This window comes from Pleurodeles waltl, chromosome 7 (genome assembly GCF_031143425.1).
Source record: "Pleurodeles waltl isolate 20211129_DDA chromosome 7, aPleWal1.hap1.20221129, whole genome shotgun sequence".
NCBI lineage: Eukaryota > Metazoa > Chordata > Amphibia > Caudata > Salamandridae > Pleurodeles > Pleurodeles waltl.
Window position 1 is genome coordinate 865,698,262 of NC_090446.1, and position 19,427 is coordinate 865,717,688.

The following is a 19,427-nucleotide window of genomic DNA, read 5'->3' on the forward strand; positions in this document are numbered from 1 at the left end:
GTATAACAAAATAAAAATACAATTATGTACAAAATACAGTTCTCAAAACAATTATAACCCTATTAATAGATCTTGTTAAGGATTACTGCATATTCTTTATACCCATAGTTTGCTCCAGTGAGTCATCAACAACAAAACCCTTGCCTACTACAGTAATCTGCAAGAGCAAAATATATGTGAAAGGGCTCTAACACACTATATTTACAATTCATACATAAACTCCTATTGCCTTCAACATGTGATTTTCACAATAAATAGATACTGCCTAATTGCTCTGTCATAACTTTTCATTATAAAATTATCACACCTATGGAATCTGGCATAACGTTTGCCAGTAAACCCATAATGACTCTAGCTTTTCCCAGTGGCTTGACATTATATAAAACATACTGAAGTGTGCATAAACTATCAACCGCCAGGCATACAATTATAAAAATACAGATATATTCCAATTTTCACCATATCGAGCACCTATCAATAAACATCACAGTTAAATTCCACTCCCAGAGTTTGTCAGAATCGGTGACCAACACCAGTAAACATCACAGTTACATTTGACTCCATGGGTTTGTCAGAGTGGGTGACCAACACCAAAACCCTTGCCTACAATGGTAATCTGTGAGTTCACTTGTACCCAAATACCTTTCTACTGCCTTTTTTAAACTTTATTTTTCCATTTTTTAACTCTCGGTATATTCTAAACATTACACAATAACCACATTTGCACACATCGGCCAGTCTCCCCCACACTACTTCATGCTATTCCATCTCTGAATTAGTCTGTGTCCCAAAGTCCAAAGGTACAATAGGTGTGCATTATATATAATCATTGTGTTCCCAGTGAAGGTGCGAATACTGTTTCTTGTAGCCTAACCTGCCCCACCGCTATTCCTGAGTACCCAAGGAGACATCCTGCCCCCTTTCTTCAAGTTCAGCAATTCGTATAAGCATCCCCTGCCATGTCTGTATATCCACCTCAAGGTGGTCATCCCTTCTAACCTGCCATAAATGTAATTCTTCTGCCAATGCCCATTCCTTGATGTCTTTACGCCACTTTTGTATGCTGGGCCCCCATGCACTCATCCAGGTAATCGCCACCCTCCGCTTGGCCAACTCCAGCGCCAACTGCACAAATTTCCATTCCATTTTTTAAAACCTTTTTTCTCTTAATATCCCCCAGAAGGCACTGCACGGGGGTTCGCTCAACTCTCACCGCCCGCTACTCCTAAGTTTTGGGACACTACCTCCCCAAAGGTTTGTACTGTGTGACAGTCCCATGCTAAGTGTAGGAAGGTTGCTGGTCGCGCATTGCAGCGTTGGCAACTGTAATCTCTGCTAGGATTAATTCTATGGAGGAAGGCAGGAGTGACATATGTGCGATGAATCTAGCGTCACAGGTCCGCTGACGGATCAAAGCACATATTACCTTCCACTGTACCTCTTCCAACAGTGCGTTCAGTTCGCTGTCCCACGCCACTCGAGCCCGCAAAACAGGCTTGGGCGTATCTGCAACCATGGCCTTATATATGTGTGATATAAGTAGTCTGCCCCCCGTATTCCAGGAGTGCCCAAGGCAGCACAGATGAGGGCGGGCCCTCCAGGTGAATGGGCCATATCTCTCGGGCTATATTAAGGATACTGGCATATAATAAAAACTGTCCCTGGTTCAACCCGAAGGTATCCCGTCCCACCTTGAAGGTTCTAAAGGTCTCACTGGGGTAGAGGTCCACAAGAGTTAAGCACCCAGCCTCCTGCCAGGGTCAAGCATCCACCGTGGAGGCCAAATGTTGAAATGCCGGAAGATCCCAGAACTCAAAGTCCTGTGCAAAGGGTATACAATGCACGACTACTTTTACCGCTAGCATCCAGAGCCTTGCCGTGTGTTGTATTAGGTATGGAAGTGATTGTTCCCCTGTGCCCCCCGCATGTAGCAGCTGTGTCAGGGTTTCACGCTGAGTGTCATCCCTGAGTAGGGTTTTTTCCCAATTATCACACTCCGTTAACCAGAGCACTGCGTATTGTAACTGGGAGGCTAAATAATAGTACTCCAAATTGGGTAATGCCATCCCTCTCTCCTCGAGGGGGAGTGGAAGAATCTCCCGTTAAACCCTGCAGCGGCCCCCTGCCCATACCAGAGACACCAGCAATGAGTGCAGATGCCTGAAGACCGAGCGAGGGAGTGTATCAAGCTAATTTTGCAAGGTATACAAGCATCGAGGTAAAAATACCATCTTTGCGACCATGACTCGCCCCATTATTGATAATGGGAAGGTGTTTCAAAAGCATACCAAGCTTTCCAAGCCAGAGAGTACCCTCTCAATGCTGGGCCATCATAATCCCGAGATATCGGAAATAGTTAGTCTCCCAGCACAGGGTCATGATCGGCAGTGCACCCGGTGGGAACCACTTTAAGTTCCCCAGAGGGAATATCAGAGATTTGTTTTCATTAATTTGTAGGCCAGACAAGTGGCCGAAGGTCGCCAGCTCTTGCATCAATATAGGGAGCGAGACTCTGGGGTCCCTCAGGTAAAAAAGCATATCATCAGCATAGAGTGATAGCAGGTGGGACCTCCCACCCAGACAAATGCCCCACCTCTCCATGTTGCGTCTAAGTTTGCCTGCCAATGGTTCCAGGGCCATTGCAAAAAGCAGTGGCGACAAAGGACACCCCTGCCGCGCCCCCCTCCGTATCTTCAGTTTGTCTGAGCACTGTCCCCCACTCGCCGACGGTTCGGTATACAGGAGTTTGACCCACCACTGAAACTGAGGCCCCACCACGAAGGCATCCAGGACCCGGAGGAGGTAAGTCCAGTTGACGGTATCAAACGCTTTGGCTATATCTACTGATACCAGTGCTAAGTCCTCGTCACTGTCCTCGACCCCATGAAGGACATGCATAAGCCTAAGCGTGTTCGTAGACGTATTTCGCCCTGGTATGAACCCACACTGGTCCGAATGGACCAAGTGGGTCACCTCAGTAGCAAATCGCACTAAAAGGATTTTAGACAGGACCTTTGTGTCGAGGTTAATCATTGTGATCGGGTGCTAAGACCCCAGATCAGAGGCGGCAGTCCCCAACTTGGCGATCATTGCAATGAGGGCTTCCTGCATCAAGTCTGCCAATATATTGGCATTGAACGCCTCATTGTATACGGCCAAAAGCCGCGGAGTGAGTACCGTCGCAAACGTCTGATAGAGTTCGGCTGTGAATCTGTTTCCTCTCGGGCTCCTCGCCAATGGGAGAGATTTAATGGCTACCATCACTTCCTCGAGAGTGAGGTCCGCCTCCAGTGCCTGCACTCCCGTTTCACTCAACTGGGGGAGACCCACCTCCATTAGGTATTCCCCTAATCTGTCTGGGTCTGGGTCCCCCTGGTTCTCATATACTACCTCTAGGTGATCCCTAAATACTGTGACTATATCATGTTGTATGTTTGCTTCTCCCCCCCCGGGGGTTCCTGAGGTGGAGTAATAAGGAGCGCGTCTGTTCCCGCCAGAGGATCCATGCAAGGAGCCTCCCAGAGCTATCACTTTCACGGTGTGGGAGTTGTCGATATGATTTTAAAGTGTAGTGCTCCAGCCTATTTCTGGTTTCAATCACCTGACGTAGCAGGTTAACTTCCTCCTGTTGAGTGTTGTGCCTTCGTGCTGCGCTTTGCTGGCATGTTGCCAGGACATCCTCCCTATCAGTCAGTTCTGCTTGGAGTGTCTTCCACACTCCACATGTAAACCCCATACATGCTTCCCATTCTGTCGCACGCCTGTGTGTGGACATCCAAATATGTTCCATGTACTCTGTTAGTAATTGTGCCAGTGTGTCTCTACCCACCGGATCCTGAAGAATCTCTGAAGGGAGCCTCCAGCTAGATAGAGTTCGGGAGGGACAGCCCCATTGAAAGACACACATCACGGGGTGTGGTTCGACAAATATCGTGTAAGGTGAGATACCTTCTGTACTTTGGGGGTGGTATGCTGAGTGAGCAATATGCGATCGAGCTGACTGAAAGTGCCATGAGTATTCGAATAACATGTGTATTCCGTACAGTCTGGGTGGGTGTCCCTCCAAATGTCTGTAAACCCAAGGTGTGACATTGTTGTCTTCAAATCTTTTGTCATTCTTGGCTTGGTCCTCTGTTTGGGGGGGGGGGTGGTGTCTGTCCATGTCCCCATCTGTAATGCAGTTGAGGTCCGCCACCCAAAAGATATCAGGCCCCATGTGTCTGGACAGTTCACTTGCTAAGGCGGGGTAGAATGTGGGGTCATCCGTATTCGGGGCATAGGAATTGAGTATTTCCAATTGGTGACCATCCAAGGTCCCTCAAAGCAGGATGTATCTGCCTTCTATATCTGCCTCCATAGAGTGCAATGCAAAAGGGACCCCAGGGGCTATCCAGATGTGTACCCCCCTAGCGAAAGATGAGAAAGTAGCATAATTGTTCTGCCCCCTCCATTTTTTGGCCAGCTTCTGGGCTTCGGCGTCTGTCGGATGAGTTTCCTGAAGGCAGGCTATACTGACCCCCGGCGCTTAAGCAATTACATTACCCTGTATCATTTGCTGGCCATGCTAAGTCCCCTCACATTCCAGGTGACTACCATTGTGTGTGATATTCTAAATGTCTCCCTAGTGTGGGTGCCTTCGAACCCTCCTAGCCATAGTGTGCGACAAAAAACAACCTATGTAACATCGATAACTGAAACCAAAACTTCCCCAGTAACCTCCCACGGACAACCGTAGCATGAACGTGAGTCTATTAGAGCCCACCCACTGTTATGTCTGGACATTGACTCACCACTTCCCCGTCCAACCGGGACCTTTCCACTAAAGTGTCTACTCCCCCAAACTGATTTCTTACACCACCAAGACATCCTGCTGTCTACTTACTGTAGCTACCTGTCCATAAATTAATCTTGACTTATTGTCTCAGCATTACAGTGTGGCAGTTCGCGACCCATCAAACCCAGGAAAAGGCATTCAATTTTGTCCGTTTGGCACGCTCATGTTCATTACTGCGTGGGTGACTCCCCAGTGCTCCAAACTGGCAACTTTACTCCTCCAGCGCCGTGGCCCTCAGTTCGCAAGGAGGACACCCCACGGGTGGCCACATCTGACGCTGTCATTGGGCTGGAGCCCCAGTTGCATGAGGCAGATCCCCCGAAGGCCCCCGCTCCGGCGACCAGCTCGTCTTCCCCTGTGAGATTGACCGCTACATGTGCATAGCGCCATCCTCCTCTGTATGGATCTCATGTGTGGTCAACTCTTCTCTCCCGCTGGGTTCACCGCCTGGGTCGGTAGGAGCTCTAGGTAGATGCTTGTCCCGTGTCCTTTTCCCTCTCTTGATTTCTCCGGCATGGCCAGCGGTTTCCAGCACCCCAATTTCCAACCAGTCCCGTAGCTCTTGCTGCATCTCAAAGAAGTGTGCCTTGCCATTGTGGAGGACTTTCAACTTGGCAGGATACAAGAACATTTATGTCAGTTCCATGGCCGTTAGTTTCTGTTTTTCTGCCAAGAAAGATTTGTGCTGTTCCTGCACTTGTTTGGTGTAGGAAGGGAATATGGCAATAGTGCAATTTCCATATTGCAGGACTTGCTCTTAGCAGGTCGCTCTCAGGATACAGTCTCTGTCTCTGTAGTTAAGGACTTTTGCATTAATGGCTCTCGGAGGGGCCCCCTGAGGGGGCAAAGGGGCCAGGGCCCTATGCACCCTCTCAATGACAAAAAACTCTGAGAACCACGGGGCCTCAGTGATGATCTGATCCAGTCCTCCAGGAAACGCTCTGCAGCGGTCCCCTCTGATTTTTCCGGGAACCCTAGCACCCAAATGTTGCTGCAGCGGGAGCGTCCTTCTGCTTCCTCCGCCCACCTGCCAAGATTGGCCACCTCTGCTTATTCAGTGAGGCTAGTTTCCCCTGGAGGGACCCTATGTTAGTTTCCACTGTGTTGACTTTCTCTGAGACTTTGCAGAGGTCTGCTCTTAGTAAGTTAAGTTCGATGGATACAGTCTCTATCTGTTGTTCCAGCCCCGAGCAGAGACCCTGAATGGCGTGCATCAAGTCCGCTCTTGTGGGCTCCACAGTGTCTACCCCCAGAGGGTCCCCAATGTTTTCGCCTGTGCGCAGGGCAAACCGCTGCGTAGATCGTCTTGGGGTAGTAAATTGTGTAATGGCACGTGTACCAGCCGTGAGATCACCGGTCAGCGCCCCCCCAGGCTTCACTAGTCCATCTGCCTCCCCACGTCCCAACTTCGATCAGTAGTCAGTCCGCAGACCACGGCCGATCCCAACACACTCTGCACAATGTGGGCTCGCTCCACCTCTGATGGTAGGCCCCAGAGGGGCCGTTGATGTCGCTTGTGAAGATACAGGGCAAGTCCCAGGGTCTCGACCCATCGTACTCTCACCAGGGTCCTCCATGCACCTCCTTCCCGACCCCCTGACGCCAGTTCTCAACTCCAGTTCGCCACTCCACTCCAGGCCAGTGCTCCGTCCATCCGAGGTAGGGGAGTGCACCCAGGCATTGCTGGCCTCCGCGCAGCTCCCAAAAATCCACTCACCACCTGGGCGGACAAGGTGATCAAGCCCTGGCAGGCTGCGCAGGCCGCAGCAGCTGCCACACGTCCGCCGGCCCCTACGTTGCTCCCCGCATGGGAGTCTCCTGAATCCCAGCAAGCCGCTCAGACCGCGACGGCGCCACTGGTCTTCTTCCCCGCCTCCAGGCCACTGCACGCATGATGCTGGATTTGTCCCCTGCCGCTCTCTGGGGCTGGAAAGAGCTCCCCCCTGGGATTTCCAGGTCCCCCAGGGGCCACACTCCATCTGTCCTCAGGACGTGCAGCAGGATGCCAGGATCACTTAGGATTTATGGAGGGAATCCTCCCTGGTAGGAGAGCGCGCTCGGGGATCATGTCCTCGTGGCCATCTTGTCAGGCCACGCCCTCCTTCTACTGCCTTTAACATAAAGTGATAACAATCGACAGTTAGAGGCCAATTGGCCTTACCATATACTTTTCACAATAACTAAGCCAGGGTTACTGCCTTTGTAAAAACATTTCATAATAAACAGGCCAGACCTATGGCATCTGGCATATCATTTCATTAAACACTAATCAAGCCAATAACTGTTATCATTAGTTTGTCCCAATAATTAACTCAGGCCCACTGTACTGAACGTAAGTATTCCAAGAAGGCAACCACCAGGTATACAGTCATAGAATTGCAAATGTATACAAAGTTACAATTGGCAAACACATTCTCTCTCTTAATATGGCTTAACAAGGATTCTGTCAGTGCAAATCTTCTTTACCCCTGGGTTGTCTGGGGATATAGCTATCACCAAAACCCTTGCCTAGTAAAGAAATCTGTGAGATTCCATGGAATAAAATACCTATATGTAAGCTTGAATATAAAGTAATAACAATTCACACTCTAGTATCTATTGAGCCTAGCATATTTTTCAAAATGAATACATCAGCCCTAGTGTCTGTATCATAAATATTCATTATAAACATATCTGGAATAAAGCAATGATCATTGTTTTGCCACCTTAACCAACTCAGTCCTGCTGTAGAGTATATAATCTTTTCCACAAGCCAAGTGAAATACAAGCAGTCTTTAGTGAAAGCATACACATTTGGTTCAATCAAATCCTATACTTAGAGGAATATATCTGTGAGATTCCATGTAACATTAAACCTATATGTAGGCTTTAATTCACTAATAACAACCCATCCTTAATTGTCTATTGACTTTGACATATGCTCTCTGCAATCAACGTGTCAGGACTTTACCTTAAATGTTGAAAATAAACAATCACGCCAATAGCCTTTATCATTGGCTTATCACCATAGCCAACTCAACTTTACTGTACTGAACATAAGCTTTCCACAAGGCAGCCATCCAGCATACAGTCATGAAGTACAATAATATGCAAAATTACAGTTTGCAAAGCAAAATATTGTCTCTCCTAAGAAAACCTAACAAGGATTATTGTGGTGCATATCTTCTTTACAGTTTGTTCGGGTGGGTCACCAACTTAGAACCTTTGCATACCTTTGTGTTGCAGAATAATCAGTAACCTATGTGTATTATGTGGCTACTGCTGGCTTTTGCAGACTACTAGTAACTGAAATGTTCTGACAAATGCTTGTGTGGCAGGGTTTTACTGACGTGTTGTGTTCGGTCTAATGAGGTTTTATGCAAAACAGCTTATTTTTACATAACTTGGTGTTGTGTTTCCTTTGTGGTGTATTTACTGTGTCATGTGAAGTGTGTGTTGTGCAATCGCTTTACACATTCCCTCTGGGATAAGCCTGACTGTTCGTGCCAAGCTACCAAGGGGGTGAGCATGGGTTATCTAGAGTGTGTAACTCCTTCACCCTGTCTAGAGTGGGTGGGTTCTGTCTGGCTTAGATGCATACCTTAGCCAACCAGAAACCCCATTTTTAACAACTAGCCTCTACACCTTCCTTATGATTAATGTGACATCTAAGATCAATGTAAAATAATCCCTTTCCCTGTCACGATTCACGTGCTGCTTACGCCTGGAATCCGCAGATCGAGTGGCGTGGGTCTTGAATGTTCGGCTTTGGCCCAGAAAGGGGCGACTCTTTCTAGTAGCCACGGTGCTGTAGGCAATGGAAACGCCAAGAACAGACCGTGCCCTTCAGAAATAGCGCCAGAGGGAAAAAAACCCTGAAAAGGGGTAAAAACCTCCAAACAGATAGATTCCTGAAACAGGAACAAAAGAACAGGAATCAACAGAGGCAAAATATAAGTAATACACAGAATTGACGAGATCCAGAACCGATAGGCTAAGAATCAGGAGCGAAGACACCATCAAAACAGAAAGTGTTGCAGCGCAAGGAAAGAAAGAAAACACATCCCTTAAATACCACTAAACAGGAAACGACCAACAGGAAGTTAAAGGACACCATCTTAGATAGGGAAAAGTACATAGAATAGAATAGACTAGGAACCATAGAGAATAGGGAACAAGGAATGCTGGGAAGAAAAAGGTAACATGGGAAAGGGGAAAAAACATAAAGGAAGGTACAACCAGATGTCCCAGAAAAAGAAGAAAAGAACAGAAAAGGAAAGAACAGGTAAGAGGGGTGGTCAGGGGGCATGAAAAACGCGGTGCACATAAACAGAGCGAGGCCCCATGCCCAATCTGGGGCCTCGCAAGGTACACAGCAGACTGGGGGCGCGCCGCGTCCTGTAGAGACGTTGTGCGGCCCGAGCCGAATGTTCGGCTCGCGCTGCAGTACGTGGCGCGACATTCCCATGTTGTTCCCTCAGCTTTGGTCACTACATATTTGCTGTCTTTACTGTAGGAGGGTAGAGTATAAATGACATTTAAGGATCTAAAGGGGTCTGCCCTTGTGACCTCTGGCATTGCTTTTGTGATCCCTGGCCTGAGGGGTGGCAAAATTACTGCCAGGAATGTAGCGGTTACTCTGCACATAAAAGTGAATATTACTGCATTATTCCTTATTAAAATGGAGCACTATGGAACTGGCTTTTGATGGCAGCTAAAGCTGAATATCAATATATGGGGAGGGGAACATGCAGCTCTCCTCCCCTTGCCTCAAAGATGCCCAGGTGACCCCAGGGCTAACTATTAAATAAAGAGAAATGGGCATGTGCCCCATCTCTTTGAACCACATTTGGACCCTGTCACTCCACCCTCCCCAGGGTAATTTCTGAAAAACATAAATAAAGGTGGGGGGAGGGGGCACGTGCCCCTACCCCCTCTCTCTGAGCCACTTTTAAGCCCTGAGGACCCAAATTCCCAGGGGGCCAAATTTCTTAAAAAAGGAGAGAGGCATGTACCCGCCTCTCCACCTCCCCCAGCCATGGGGACAGCATCCCCTTGGGGCCCGATATTATACTATGATTCCCTTCCTTAGTGAGTGGCGGGAGAGTGCAGGCACACCCTGTCTGCACTCTGCTGGGCAGGAAAATCAGCTTAGCTTTGCCTTGGGGGAGCAGTTACAAAGTGTATTTTTATGGTGCTGGCTGAGAAGTTGGCTGGGGCCACAGGGGCTTCAGGGCTCCCCCAAGGCTCCCAATGACCCCTGCAGTATGCGTGCCCTGGATGGTCACTGGGGCAACCACCCACCAAACAAAGAGATCGGCTGCCGCTGGTGGGGCCCTGGGGCTCGCCCTAAAGCTGCAACTAAATTAAAACATGTAGGTGTCCTTGGTGAGAACTGGGACAAACAGGAGTATGAAAAAAAGTGAATAAAAAATGAGTGACGGGAGCCACTCATTTATTACTTACTGATCCTTGAAAGAGCACTCCACAATGCCTTGCAATTGCTATTCACATTTTTTAGGTTGAGCCTAAGCAGTGCATGAGCTGTCGCTTCAAGACATGCTATAGTCACTTAATGAGCTTACAGCCCGCCCATTACCTTTTTATTTGTTCCTTTAATTGTCCTTTAAAAAAGCTTGGTTTCTAGTGGGCAGCCTTTCCTCTTTGTCTCGCCTTTTGCTCATTTGTTTCCTCAAACAGAGCAGACCCTAACTACTCCCATCGTTAACTAGAAATGAAATTGGCAGCGGGTTAAGATAAACAATGCACCTACCTCTATCACCTATTCAAATGTACAACCAATAACAAATATAGAACAAACTATGATCGTTCGGTGTGTGCACTGATCACAGCACCTGCCGCCAAAGTACCAGCCGCAGGGGATAATAGATAGTTAATATTTTGATAGTGCACCACTTTTTGAATACATCACAGGAGTCCAATTATTGAATGACGTCACATTGTTGTCTTCATTTTATTCAACTTTTCTTATAACAAGTTCATTAAACCCTCAGCCAACGCGTTTCGTCCTCAACATAGGACTTCTTCAGGCCTGTAATATAATAGAAATAACAACCTCAATATAATGAAAAACCAAAATACAGTAAATAAATGTGTAATAAAAACAAAACTCCTTTAGAAGGAAGAAGACAAGACATCCTAAACAGTAAAACAATCAACTTAAACCATAAATTGAAGAGAAAAACAAAGGACACACATGCTCAGTATTGAAAAATTACAAACAACAAACCTGATAACTACACAACAAGATAACAAATATCACATACCCCTTACAAATATTAAGAGAAAAACAAACACTTATAATATATATATAACAGAACAATCAGGGGAGATAGCACCAAAAGAATAATCAAATGAAAAACATATAGTATATATACATATAGATTGCCAAAAACCATATAAAAATGATTTAAAAAAATGACTGCATACATAGAAAAGGATATTAACTTCATAACTTTTTATAAGTTATCTATAACTAAAAAAAAAAAAAACTTTTACAGTGCCATTTTATTCTCCTCCACAATAGTGCTATTTGCACAAAACTAAATGGACACATTCAAATATGCACAATTGTGTATCAATAATGTGGGCAGCTAATGATTACATTGATAATATGTTAATATAAATTCTTACACCCAACTCATTAAAGGAAAATAAATTCATACCTTTTATGCTTATGGCTTTTCCTGATAATCACCATCATAGTTGTTAAAATCACACAGATCCACACGATATGGCCTAATACAGGCCATCTTCTACCATGCAAGGAAAAGAGGAGAACACCAAATCACACCTAGACCTGACTCCTGAGGAATGACAAGAGTTTCCAAATACTACAATAATATAAAATTGCCACCATTATTACAACGAAAAATGTGTATATAGATAGGACCAAATCCTAACCCTACAAAAAAGATTTTAACAAAACAACGCAAAAAAAAAACATTATGCTCATGCAAGTATGTTCACCAGCTCACCTCAAAAGCCATTCAAGAACCGCTTACATCTGAAGATTTGAATATAACCTTGTCTACACCAGACCGTAACGTAGTATGTCTCAATAACTGCGGGCAGAAAAACAAAAAAAAATTGGGTCATTTTGCCCATATTGGTATGTGAAAAATCTCACCTTAACTGTCGTACAAGAACCGATTACCTCTGAGTTCAAATACGACCGCGTCTAAACACAACTTTAGTGTTACACGCTGCAACAGCAGACTATTAAACCGAGCACTCATCTGTGCTTCCGTTTTAAGCACAACCGTCATTTCCGATAGGTCAATAGTGTATGCATGTTGCCATACCAACAGTTCGACTTGCCATCCTTAGGGAATAGACGCGGCAGTAGCAGCCATATTGTGGTAGCCAAAAGGTTGATTCATACAAGTTAACGGTGACAAGCAGCAGCAACTACTCACCAATAACGAATATTACTGCTATCAAAAATGCAAAAAAAAAAAAACTATTATATAAGAATAATAAAAAGTAATAAAAAAAAACAATTAAAAACAAACAACAAAATGTAATAATGCACGAAACAAAAACGCATTAACCACATAACCAAAAACAAATACATTATGCGACTAAATATATCAAAGAATCAAATATGCATACCGGAACGGCCATGTTTAGGATGGTCAAGGATATATTCTTTTATATATGTTAGAAAACACTCTAACTAGCATATGTAGCACGGATCATTACCAGCAAATTTTGCCTACATTATCACAACTAACTACTATAATAACTAATCATTCAGATACCCCAACAATGTTATACCAAACAAACATATATATGAAAAAAAATGAATTTAATACCTATTCATCCTATTTCAAAAAGCCAAACAAATAATCCATAACAATAATAAATTTGCCATTGAAGGTAGGCATCATGTGAGTGCCAACTCTTAACATATTTAAGCTACAAAGAAAAGTAACCTAACCTAAAGAAAGTAAAGAAATTCCTCATCAGTATTGTGACCCATTTCTACAGCCCGTAGGCGGCATATACATGCTGCCTCTTTACATCGTAGGGCCAGTTCTCTATCACCCCCTCTCTGATTGGATAATACTTGATCCACCCCATCAAACCATATCTTACCATCATCGGCGTGTTGTTCCATCATATGAAGCGCCAACGGATATCTGATATCCTTGTTTTTTATAGCGCAAATATGTTCCTGTATCTGGAGTTTGAGGGGCCTTATAGTACTGCCAACATAGATTTTACCACAATTGCAACCGATAATATAACCAGAATACTTTGTTTTGCAGTTAATAAAGTGCCTAATTCACATCTTTTGCCAGTGTTGTAGCAAAAGTTTTTGATCTTATCCACTCCAAAACTGGCATACAAAAAATCCCTTCGGACCTGTTGGTAACCACATATGTATCCTATTTGTTGTAATATAACTAGGACATATATGGTCCCTAATGGTCAGACCTCTCTGTTATGTAATCCTTTACTAGCAAAAGCTTTCTGATACTGGGAACTTCCACCAAAGGATGCCAGTGCCTATATAGAATCTTAGAAATGTCATTACTCAACGTAGAATATTGGGTGACAATTGCTAAATGACTAGGCTTGTGTTACTTTTGTTCTTATTAGTTGTAAGTGTTGTGCATCTCCTTACTGTGCCAATACGTTTTTCTGCATTTCTCAGCACATCCTCCTTATAGCCACGATATCTGAACCTCTGTTTAGCCTGAGTGACCTGGGCAGTAAATGTGTCACAATTACGCCTTATACGAATCCATTTCACCAAATGGAATGTTATCAATAACTGATTTTGGAGGGGCGCGCTACTAGCATGAAGAACACTATTACATGCTGTAGACTTCCTAAACAGAGTACTATGTATCTTGTTGTTTTCAACATAAAATTGAATATACAGAAAATCTATCCCTTCCTTACTGTATTGTAGGCTCAATTGAACATTGTAAGGATTATCATTGAGGAAACAATGATATATTAATAGTTGTTCATCAGATCCCTTCCACAGAAGTCTGAGTCAGTCCATTATGAAGCATGTCTGCCCCATGCATGTTCCCTCTCATACTAGCCCATGAAAAGGCAGGCATAGGAAGGAGCAAACCTGGAACCCATTGCGGTCCCTTGTATCTGGTGATACCATTGGCCATCATGCAAGAAGAAATTTTTTGATAGAACAATGTATATCATATCCACTAGCATGTTGTTATGTTTCCAGTGGTCTGCCGTTCTGGTATGTAGAAAGAATTCAATTGCTCTAACCCCAAATTGTTTACGTATACATGTGTACAGACTGGTAACATCCATGGTTACAAACATCAACTCATCTGACCAGTCCAAATCATCAAATTTGTTGAGTATATATTTACTATCCTGTATAAAAGAAGGTAGATTATGTACAAAGGGTTGTAGAAACACATCCTAATATTCTGACATCCTCTCAATAGGTGAAGAATTCCCAGATATAATTGGCCTCCCAGGAGGGAACTTGCCCCCTTTATGTATTTTGGGCAATATATATATACAGGGAAAGTGTGGATTCGAAACCTTCAAATAATTATATTCACCATCAGAAATAAGACCACTTTCACGCCATTCCACAAGGCGCATGTTAATATACTGCCTAGGTGATTTCATAGGATTCTCAGCAATGTGTTCATAACAGACCTGATCCGACAATTGACTGTTGATTTCCTGGATATATTCTTGTTTATCCATAACAACAACATTTCCACCCTGATCGGTTTCCCTAATCACTATCGTTTGATCAGATTTCAAAGAATGTAGTGCAAATCTCTCTGTTTTCATCAAATTGTCATTTTTAAATTTCAAAAAAGTCAATCTCTCCATAAGTTTGTGCAAATCACTGGTAACCCTCATACAGAAGAGATCAATATTATGGTGAGTTTCATGCGGTACAAATTTCGAGCCTGAACTTAGCCCACTACTTACATGCAAATTATACTCAGTACCCAACTCTTTTCTTAAAGAATCGATGTCAGCATGATAATCATCAGATAATGACATCACCAGTTGTAAATCATAAAGGTCTGAGACAGAATGAGGCAGAACAAGAGACTGCTCTGTTGATAATACAGATGTTGTTCGTGTAGAAACAAAATAATCCTTTAATTTAAGTAGACGTGTACATTTAAACAGATCAACAAAAACATCAGTCGGATCATTCATTTGTGTGGGACAAAAGCCCATACCCTTACTGAGAATTGCACATTCATCTTTATTAAGCATGCGATTAAATAAATTGACAATAACCAATTTCTCATAATGTGTTGTGTGATCATCACCTAACGATGTCTTAGAGGTAATGACATTTGCCAATTCATATGTTGTTAATTCTTCTTGGACCGTGTTTGTATCCCCTGGGGATCTGGACCTATGTTTTTTGCCTTTATTTGTAATTTTTCAATATTGAGCATGTGTGTCCTTTGTTTTTCTCTTCAATTTATGGTTTAAGTTGATTGTTTTACTGTTTAGGATGGCTTGTCTTCTTCCTTCTAAAGGAGTTTTGTTTTTGATTACACATTTATGTCATGTGTTTTGGTTTTCATTATATTGAGGTCGTTATTTCTATTATATTACAGCCCTGAAGAAGTCCTATGTTGAGGACGAAACACGTTGGCTGATGTTTTTTTGAACTTGTTATAAGAAAAGTTGAATAAAATGAAGACAACAATGTGACGTCATTCATTGCCTGCTTTCTGAAGCATTTCCTCTTGCTGCGCTGACCAAGCGTAGATTGTCATGGAGAGTCTCACTACCTGTGAAAGAGGATGCTCCAACTCCAACTGCAGAATAGCATCTGTCTACATTGAATCATTATCTGAAATGTTAACTAGGATATTACATTCAAGTTGGTGGTATACTTAGTTTAGGTCATTTAATCTTGTAGCTCAATTACATTAGCTTTGATAAGTTGTGTATATATTCATTGTGACCCCTTGGTGGCACAAAATGCACGTGGCATGCAACGAGGGCGCTTTGAGAAGTGTTTCTTTGACAATTACTACTGTCACAACTCAGCTCCTAATATTGGTGTGTCTGAGGAGTGTGTATTTGTTATCATCAATGGGTGTAGGGGTGAAACACAGGCCTCTGCAACCTTCTAGGAGGACTCCAACTGTTTAAGGGGGCTGTATTTAACTTAAGGTCAATGAACATCTGTCTTTGAGATATGGGACACTCGGGGGCCCTCATCACATTCTGAAGAGGTACCCCATCATTTTGGTGTGTGGGACATTCCCTGCTGCCTCTTCCTGGCATGAAGGACCGGTGACTGAACAGTGATGGCCGTTCCTCGTGGGCACTACTTGCAGAAATACCAGTGCTGGAAAAGAGTGGAAATCACAAGAAATTCAGTTCAGGCAGCTCTCCTGAGCTGGTGCTGAGTTTGAGGCTGGTTTTGCCATGAATCAGCTCTGCTGTCTACCGGGACACACCAGAAGTGCCGGTACACATTCAGGGTATTCCCAGCAGAGCTCTCCTGTGGAGGACAGAAGTCGGGGAGGGGGTGAATCTCTTGCATTCGATCATCCAGCTGTCTCACTTAAAGGATAAGCAGTAAGTTTCTTTGGCCAAGTTATGTCGTGGCCAGCAAAAAAGGTGTCAAAGGTGAAAGGCCCCCAGCTGGATACTCACATCTAGCGGCCTCTTTTATTGGTTCAGCCAGGAAAGCAAAAATACAACCTGCGTGTTCCCTGAAATGTCAGCAAACATATAAACACAAAGATCTCTGCAACAGGTGCATTAACCCACTGAGCTGTCTTACGTAGAACACAAGCTTGTTTTATGTTAATTAATCCCTCTCAATGCTCAGCAGCAGGCCCAAAATTTGTCCGTGTAATTTTGTGATGATTTTAATCTGTGACTAAAGATTACGCACAAGTCTGTTCTTTACTAATAAGTAAGCTAGAACACCTTTACAGCCACATTTTTCTTATTATTTCCTTGGAAGAATGCTGCATGGATAGTGATAGGTTAATCAAAGAGCCATGTGTACCAGCAGCTACTTTACAATATGCATTACGAGGTGGAATGTGTGTTTGTGTACCGTGTCTGCATGAGTGGCTGGTGCAGAGCATCTGGAATTACATGCAAGAAATTGGCCCATGCACAGTATGTGTAGAACCGTGTATGAACTGTACCTTTGCAGTGCAATGTGCTTTTGTATATGTATGTGCATATGTGGTCCAAGTTCGACCCTTAGTGGCGTTTTGGGACACATACTGAATAGTGTTGTACAGCACCTGGTACACTTGAAGTGCGTGTGTAATATAAATATGTGTGAACAACTGCGTGTTTAGGTACTTCATGCACAGCTCAAGCACTGGGTGTGCATAATACATCTGCTGTCTACTGCTCGTGTAGTACTGGGTATGTGTGATACATACTCTGCAATGAGATATGCATGAGGTTGTAGCACAAGGTGTGCATGAAAGATGCACGTGCACAGTTGGTGCATTAATAATAACAGTGCAAAATATAGGGACATACCTGGTGACCCTAGCACTGTGGAATAAGTGATGTTGATGAATGCGCCTCTTATGGAGCTACTTCCTATGTATGCGTGTGCAACTCCAGGTTCATTTTTTGTGCAGTCTCAGGTACCTGAGCTGGACTGGATGTTTGAGTGCTGCGGGTGTATGAGTGGAGCGTGTACAGCGGCCAGTGTTGAGAAGAACTTATTTAGCGTCTGAGTCGAGTATGTACAGCCCTGGTGCATTATGGTGCTTGTGCAGTTTCCTGGGTATGAGTTGTGTGTGCAGTGCCTTGTGTGTATGTGTGTGTGTGTGTGTGTGCAGCAAATAGAGCATAAGTGGTCCATGTTCAACACTTGGTGCAGTTCTTGGATATGTACACTAAACAGTATGTGAGTAGTGTTATACAGTACTGATTATTGCGTGTGTAGTACTTTATCATGGGTGGTCCTTATCTAGTTCTGCCCATGAGTGGTTACACAAGTGTTGTATTTGCTGAACATTTGCTGAAAGATCCAACTTGTGCTGATGCAGTTTAAGGTGCTTTTCTGGTGCTTGTGCAGTGCTAGTTGACTCTGTTATGCTCCTTCAGTGACATGTGCTTCTCTTTTGCTCCTGGAGCTCAGGGTGTGCATGGTCCAGATGATGTCCTATGTGCATCTCTGGTAATTGTACAAGGATAGGTTTGCTTGTAATGCTCTACACTTCCTGGCATGTATATAGTGCAGATGCATCTAGTGCATGTAGTATGACAAGTGTTACTTTATGCATATAACATGGCACAGACCCTTGGACTGCGGATGTGTATAATACACGCAACACATTTGAACAACAGAGTTCAATAGCAAGTCGTTGTGCAGCATGTTTTTTCATAGTCAGTCCTAATACACATTATAATTTATTGCATATCTGCTTGTTGCCTTGGTGGCAACATTTCTGCTGTTAAAACTACTGAGGCATATGTGCCTTGTAGGGTTTATAATTGAATAATATTAATGTTTGTTTTAGAATATTCTTTTAATCAAATAGAGCTGTGTAGCCAAATTGTATTGTGCTGGGTAAAAAGTAGGTGCATGGCCAAGAAAGTCACTATGTTGCTTTTTTCAGTTTCTTGGTTTGGAAGGTAATTAAGGCAGCAAGCAATAAAATATAATTTGCAGGGACTTTCTAGCAAGTGTTGAAAATAAAAACTGGATTATATAAAAGTTTGCAGAAAGTTTGGTGCTTAATTAGCTGCAGGATGTCATAAAATGGGTACCAGTCCAAGGGAATTTCTGTTCCAGATATAACCACAGGTGTCCCGCAGTTGATCTGCTGACTTAGAAGTCTAGGAATCTAGGGTCTAACCCCAGCTTTGGCGGTTGACCAAACATGTGATTTTGGGTCAATCATCTAATCACTGGGTCTCTTATAACTGTAAGCATCTGTAATGAAAAAGTAGCTTGAACATGAGCCACATCAATAATGTTCATATACTGTCATTGCCTGTTCCGATTTATCATCAATGACATCTACCACTGGCCCATGCAACTATTCTCTTCTCTTCTATCTAATGCACCCCTTGTTACTTTGTAATGGCTTTCTGCTTGAATTACTGGATATTTGAATGTTTTCATTTTGTATTTCGTGCTTTGTGTTTGTGTATGGGGTCTCTCTTTAGTGCAATCCTAGCCAAAGGGTAGTGAAGTGCTGTACATAGTCAAAGTCAATGAGTGATAGGGAAGGTAGCTGGTTTGTGGGCTGTTTATTTTGTAGTGGAGTAGTGCATGGTGGGCCTTTTTGATCCAGTTTACTGTACTTCTTGTTGGTGGCATGACATGGAGAGTAAAATGTAAGTTGCATAATGTGCAGAGTAACTCTCACTGCGATCACTTGACTTGTCCCAACTTGACTCCTGATTGCAAAGTGCTGGCCTCCACAGGGCAGGGGCATCAATGGGGCATGCAGGCACCTCAGGGGAGAGGAGGGTGGGTTTGGGCTTGGAGGGGTGGTCCCTCGGGCTGGGCTTGGAGGGGGTGTCCTTTTGGCAGGGTCTGGAGGGGGGTTCCTTAGTCTTGCCACTGGATGGAGATGATTTTGCCAGGAGGGGTGGTGGGCTTGGCCTTGGC